Consider the following 6,372-nt stretch of genomic DNA (forward strand, 5'->3'; position numbering starts at 1 on the left):
TCTTAGTTCCAGTCCCAGGTATCGTTATCAATTTGTTGTCTCGTTGAATCTAAATCTCATTATGGGTCTTATGTATCTGGGTGTTAAGATCTCTTATTATTACATTAATCCTTTTACCCTTGTATCCTTGTAGCTTTGAAATCTATTTTGTCAAATGTGAAAATTGCAACTCCTGCTTCTTATTTATTTATTTTTGCTCTCCATTTGGTTGGTACATTTTTGTTTTTTTTTCCAACCCTTTATTTTGAGTCTATGTATATCTTTGGATATACCGTTAGATTTTGTCTGTATCTTTTGATTGGGAGATTTGGTCGATTTAAATTTAGGTTTGCTGCCATTTGTTATTAACTGGCTATTTTGTCCTTTCGTTGATAAAAATTCTTCTTTATGTTAATGCTCTTTACTTTTTGGTGTATTTTTAGAAAGGGTCATACTGGTTGTTCCTTTCTGTGTATAATGCTTCTTTTAGAAGTTCTTGTAAAGCAGGCCTGGTGGTAATAAAATCTCTGAGTACTTGCTTGTTCCTAAAAGATTTTATTTTTCCTTCAAATGTAAAGCTTAAATTGGCAGGATATGAAATTCTGGGCTGAAAGTTTTGTTCTTTAAGTATATTGAATATTGGCCCCCACTCTCTTCTAGCTTGTAGGGTTTCCGTTGAGAGATCTGCTGTAAGCCTAATAGGCTTACCTTTATGGGTAACTTGATCTTTCTCTCTGGCTGCCCTTAATATTTTCTCCTTCGTTTCGATCTTGGTGAATCTAATGATTATGTGCCTTGGGGTTGGTCTTCTTGAGGAATATCTTTGTGGTGTTCTCTGTATTGCCTGGGGTTGAATAGTGTCCTGCTTTGCTAAATTAGGAAAATTTTCCTGGATAATGTCCTGGAGAGTATTTTCCAGCTTGACTTCATTCTCTCCGTCACATTCAGGTACACCAATCAAGCGTATATTAGGTCTTTTCACATAGTCCCATATTGCTTGGAGACTTTGCTCATTCCTTTTTATCCTTTTTTCTCTATTCTTGTCTTGTCGTTTTGTTTCATTAAGTTGGTCTTCTACCTCTGATACCCTTTCTTCTGCTTGATCCATTCAGCTGTTTAAGCTTGTACATATTTCACTGAGTTCTCGCGTTGTATTTTTCAACTCCATAAGTTCATTTGTATTCCTCTCTATATTGTCTATTCTTTTCAACATTTCATCTAACCTTTTTTCCAAGTTCTTAGTTTCTTTACATTGGGTTAGAACAAGTTCCTTTAACTCCCAGAAGTTTCTTATCATCCACCTTTTAAAGCCTACTTCAGATAATGGAACACAGTCCTTTTCCATCAGGGCTTGTTCCGTTACTGATGAGTCCTCTTCCATCAGGGCTTGTTCGGTTGCTGATGAGTCCTTTTCCGTCAGGGCTTGTTCCGTTGCTGATGGGTTCTGATTTTGAGTATACTCGGCCTTCTTAGGCTGTTTTTTTCCCTTCATTGTAAATGAACCGCCTTTCTAATTAGTTTTCTGAGTCGACGTCCGACTTATTGATTCCCAGTGCTGGGATCCGAGCAACCCACTGTGGCAGCCTAAATAGCAGCGATAAGACTGATGGTGCTCTTCTGCCCGGGAATCTCTGGTCTGGCTTCCCTCTTGAGTCCGCAACAAGCGGCTCTGACTTCCTGGAGCTCCAAACTCCGGTCAGTAGGGGAAGCAGTCCCGTTGGCTCTGCATGAAGAGCTGCTGCGCGGAGACGCCGGCAAAACCGCTGCGGCGGCCACAAGAGTCGCGCTGGCGACCCGTGGGGCTCCTCCACTGGGAATCAGCTAATCGGTGAGTGACGAAAATTTGTCTAATGATGTGGCATCGTCTCGTTCTCTGAGCTTTCACTGGGAGCTACAATCCTGAGCTGTTAGTGGTCGGCCATCTTGGATCCTTCTTTTTTCAGAAAATCTGATTTGCATTTCTCTAATGACCAGTGATGATAAGCCTTTTTTAATATCTTTGTTGGCTGCATAAATATCTTCTTTTGAGAAGTGTCTGTTCATATCTTCATCCACTTTTTGATGGGGTTGTTTCTTGTAAATTTGTTTAGTTCTTTGTAGATTCTGGATATTAGCCCTTTGTCAGGTGGATAGATTACCAAAATTTTCTCCCATTCTCTAGATTGCCTGTTCACTCTGATGATAGTTTCTTTTACTGTGCAGAAACTCTTTAGTTTATTTAGATTCCATTTGTCTATTTTGGCTTTTGTTGCCATTGCTTTTGGTGTTTTAGTCATGAAGTCTTTGCCCATGCCTATGACCTGAATGGTATTGCCTAGGTTTTCTTCTAGGGTTTTTATAGTCTTGGGTCTTACATTTAAATTTTTAATCCATCATGAGCTAATTTGTGTATAAGGTTTAAGGAAGGGATCCAGTTTCAGCTTTCTGTATATGGCTAGTCAGTTTTCCCAACACCATTTATTAAATAGGGAATCCCCTCCTCGTTGCTAGTTTTTGTCAGGTTTGTCAAAGATCAGATGGTTGCAGATGTGTGGTGTTATTTCTGAGGGCTCTGTTCTGTTCCATTGGTCTATATCTCTGTTTTGATACCAGTACTGTGCTCTTTTGGTTACTATAGTCTTGTAGTATAGTTTAAAGTCAGGTAGCATGATGCCTCCTGCTTTGTTCTTTTGCTTAGGATTGTCTTGGATATGTGGGCTATGTTTTGGTTCCATATGAAATTTAAAGTAGTTTTTTACAATTCTGTGAAGAAAGTCAATGGTAGTTTGATGAGAATAGCATTGAATCTATAAATTAGTTTGGGCAGTATGGCCATTTTCACAATATTGAGTCTTCTTATCCATGAGTATGGAATGTTTTTCCATCTGTTTGTGTCCTCTCCTATTTTCTTGAGCAGTGATTTGTAGTTCTCCTTGAAGAGGTCCTTTACATCCTTTGTAAGTTGTATTCCTAGATATTTTATTCTCTTTGTAGCAATTGTGAATGGGAGTTCACTCATGATTTGGCTCTCGGTTTGTCTGCTATTAGTGTATAGAAATGTTTGTGATTTTTGCACATTGATTTTGTATCCTGAGACTTTGCTAAAGTTGCTTGTCAGCTTAAGGAGCTTTTGGACTGATACAAAGGGGTTTTCTAAATATACAGTCATGTCATCTGCAAACAGAGGCAACTTGACTTCCTCTTTTCCTAATTAAATACCCTTTTTTTTTTCTCTTGCCTGATTGCCCTGGCCAGAACTTCCAATACTATGTTGAATAGGATTGGTGAGAGAGGGCATCCTCGTCTTGTGCCACTTTTCAAAGGGAATGCTTCCAGTTTTTCCCCATTCAGAATGATACTGGCTGACACAAACCTATTTTTATGCTTAGGAAGTTATTCCCCAGTCTCCAGGAAGTTTAAATCTAATGTTTATAATCACAATATTGGGTGTGGTTGACTACATGAACATAAATATCTTTTTCTCTAAAGTAATCAAAAATCTTCAGTTTCTAGAGTAGGAAATTCAGATTCAAAAAGGGGTTGAGGAGAATTCATCCTGTTTGAAATTAGAAAAAGATGAATTCTGAGAAGCTCTTTGGTTATTTCCCTTAACCCACCCTCATGGGTTAATTACCCTTGGAAGGAAAAAATGTCCCCACTATTTCATCTGATTGGTCTGAGCAGGGAATAGTCCCAATCAACAAAGTAGATTGCTGTGTTAGGGTTAGAAGGAGTTACTGGGGCCTGGGTTTCTAAGACTGGAGCTGGGGCTGACAGCCAACCGGGATTCTCCTGTTCTATGGGTAGTCAGCACTCAGGTGATCAAGAACCTGCTGGTTCAACCACTGTGGCCCACAGGAGGCTGTCTGGGAGCTACTGGCTACATTATGAGGTTTCTCAATATGCCTGACTAATATAGCAGTGGCACCTTGTCTCATAGAATTCCCTGTTAACTGTCTTCTCTGGAAATGGAGAGGGAAAGATGGTAGTTTGGTTATCTGATTTCTTTTTCACAAAACCAAACTGTTGAAGTGATTATTAAGAGGCAGGATGGAAGCTCAGCTGATGAGATGGAAACATAGTTTTCATTCTAGGTTTATTTTGATCCTGTGCTCATTGTTTTTCTTTGCAGGAAGAAAAAACAGAAAGGTATAAAACCCCTCTTGGCACTATGAGTGTTGTATTTAGTCCATGGGCAAAGAGAGTTTTATGGGAAAGTTTGCTGTATACCCGCAAAGCATTTTATTTTCCTCCATCTATAGTTTTAAAAACAAAAACAAAACATTAACTAAAACAAAATCTGCCACCTTCTCAAAAAGAGAAGGAAAGAAAAAGAAAAAACCCAAAGAAGTGCTTGCACTAATATGAAACTTTTCATAATTAAGTCTTTTCCAAAAATTAATGCATAGGATTGATTGCAGTTATGAAACATTTAAAACTCTGGCTTTTCAGTAACTTAATGTCCCCTTCAGACATCCTTGGAAGAAAGCCAAAAGGGACTGCACTCATCTTCTGCAAAGCTAAAAGATGATTGTCTCCTTTGGCTCTACTATTTGACTCTCTAAATATCTAGCTTTCAAAAAAGGTAGAATAAGCCAGTTTAGATGATGACAGATTTTTCCTTCTTCTTAAAGTTATGATAAATTACGTTCATATATTCACATACAGTCTCATATTTGAGATTAACTGCAGCCTTTGTAGATGGTTATTTTAATGGTGCAGAGGGAGCTCTACTGCCCTTGGATGATTTCCACATCTACTATCTAAAACCTGAGTTTCTACTGAAGTTTTGCCTTTTAACAAGGCTTTTCAGGGATAAAATGCAATACTCTCAAAAGTTAATACTAATTATTGTTATCTCTGCATGAATGGCTTTACCAGGCCTTCCCTCCAGGGCTAGTGGTGGTGGTGTCTTCATCTTGTTCTTGCTTCTTCTTCCTCTCCTCCTTCTCCTTCTTTATTTTTACTTCCATCTCCCTTTCCTGGTACTCAGGGCTAGCTTTGACAGTAAGAAGTTACACACTCTTCTGGGAGCCAGTCTCAACTTAGGGGATCACAAAGGATGAAGGAAGCAGCTGGGAAGAAGCTACAGAGCCTGTGACACAACCAGAAAATAGGCACAATGGCAGTCTGCTCTATACTCCAGCAAAAACACACCTGTATTTTACGCCTCCTTCCTTCTTCCAACAAGATAAGTTGATTTTTCTCAGCAAGCATAAAGTTGGGGTAAGGAAAGAAAACCATATTTTGGCTGGGAAAATGAGAGACAAGGAAACAACTCTTGGCTGGAGGCACACACTCAGCGTTCCTTAAGACTGAGAAGTCATCTTGCATTGCCTTTGCAGAGGGAGCAAAAGGCTTCCAGAGACTGTGTTGAGCCTCATCCTGGCCCAGCTGCTCAGCCCACCCTGGGCCTTGTACATCGGGTCAACTCTTGAGGCTTAGCTTGTCTCCTTATCTAGGCAAAGCCACAACTCAGCTTCCACCACTGTGCATGTTTTTACTACACACCTCTCTCTCGCTCTCAATTTCCATGAAGCAATTGATGTTCTATAAGAAAAAATTGATTTCTACTTGGATCTTTCCTAGAAAACCAAGATTACAAGATTTTTATATACTGGCTGGGCACAGTGTTCCACACCTGTAATCCCACCCCTTTGAGAGACCTAGGCAGGCAGATCACTTGAGGCTAGCAGTTTGAGACTAGCCTGGCCAACATGGTGAAACCTCATCTCTACTAAAAATACAAAAATTAGCTGGGTGTGGTGACAGGTGCCTGTAATCCCAGCTACTTGGAAGGCTGAAGCAGGAGAATCACTTGAACCCGGAAGGCAGAGGTGGCAGTGAGCAGATCACACAACTGCACTCTAGCCTGGGCAACAGAGCAAGACTCTGTCGCAAAAAAAAAAAAAATACTAAGGATAAGAGTCTTTAGTTAAATATAAAATACATTTGATCTTCTCCTGAAACCAAATATTAATATTAATTAAGAACCATCTCGGCTGAGCACGGTGGCTCATGCCTGTAATCCTAACACTTTGGGAGGCCAAGATGGGTGGATCACCTGAGGTCAGGAGTTCAAAACCAGCCTGGCCATCAGGGTGAAACCCCATCTTTATAAAAATAAAAAAATAAAAAATGAAAAAGAACCATATCAAGGTTTTCTTTTTTAAAAACTGAAGTCATGAGTCTTTTTTTTTTTTTTTTTTTTTTGAGACAGTCTTGCTGTTACCCAGGCTAGAGTGCAATGACACAAACTCAGCTGACGGCCATCTCTGCTTCCCAGACTGAATCAATCCTCCCTCTTCTGCCTCCTGAGTAATTGGGACTACAGGTATATGCCACCATGCCCAGCTAATGTTTAAATTTTTTTGTAGAGATGAGGTCTCATTATGTTGCTCAGGCTGGTCTCGA

This window comes from Callithrix jacchus, chromosome 14 (genome assembly GCF_049354715.1).
Source record: "Callithrix jacchus isolate 240 chromosome 14, calJac240_pri, whole genome shotgun sequence".
Taxonomy (NCBI): domain Eukaryota; kingdom Metazoa; phylum Chordata; class Mammalia; order Primates; family Cebidae; genus Callithrix; species Callithrix jacchus.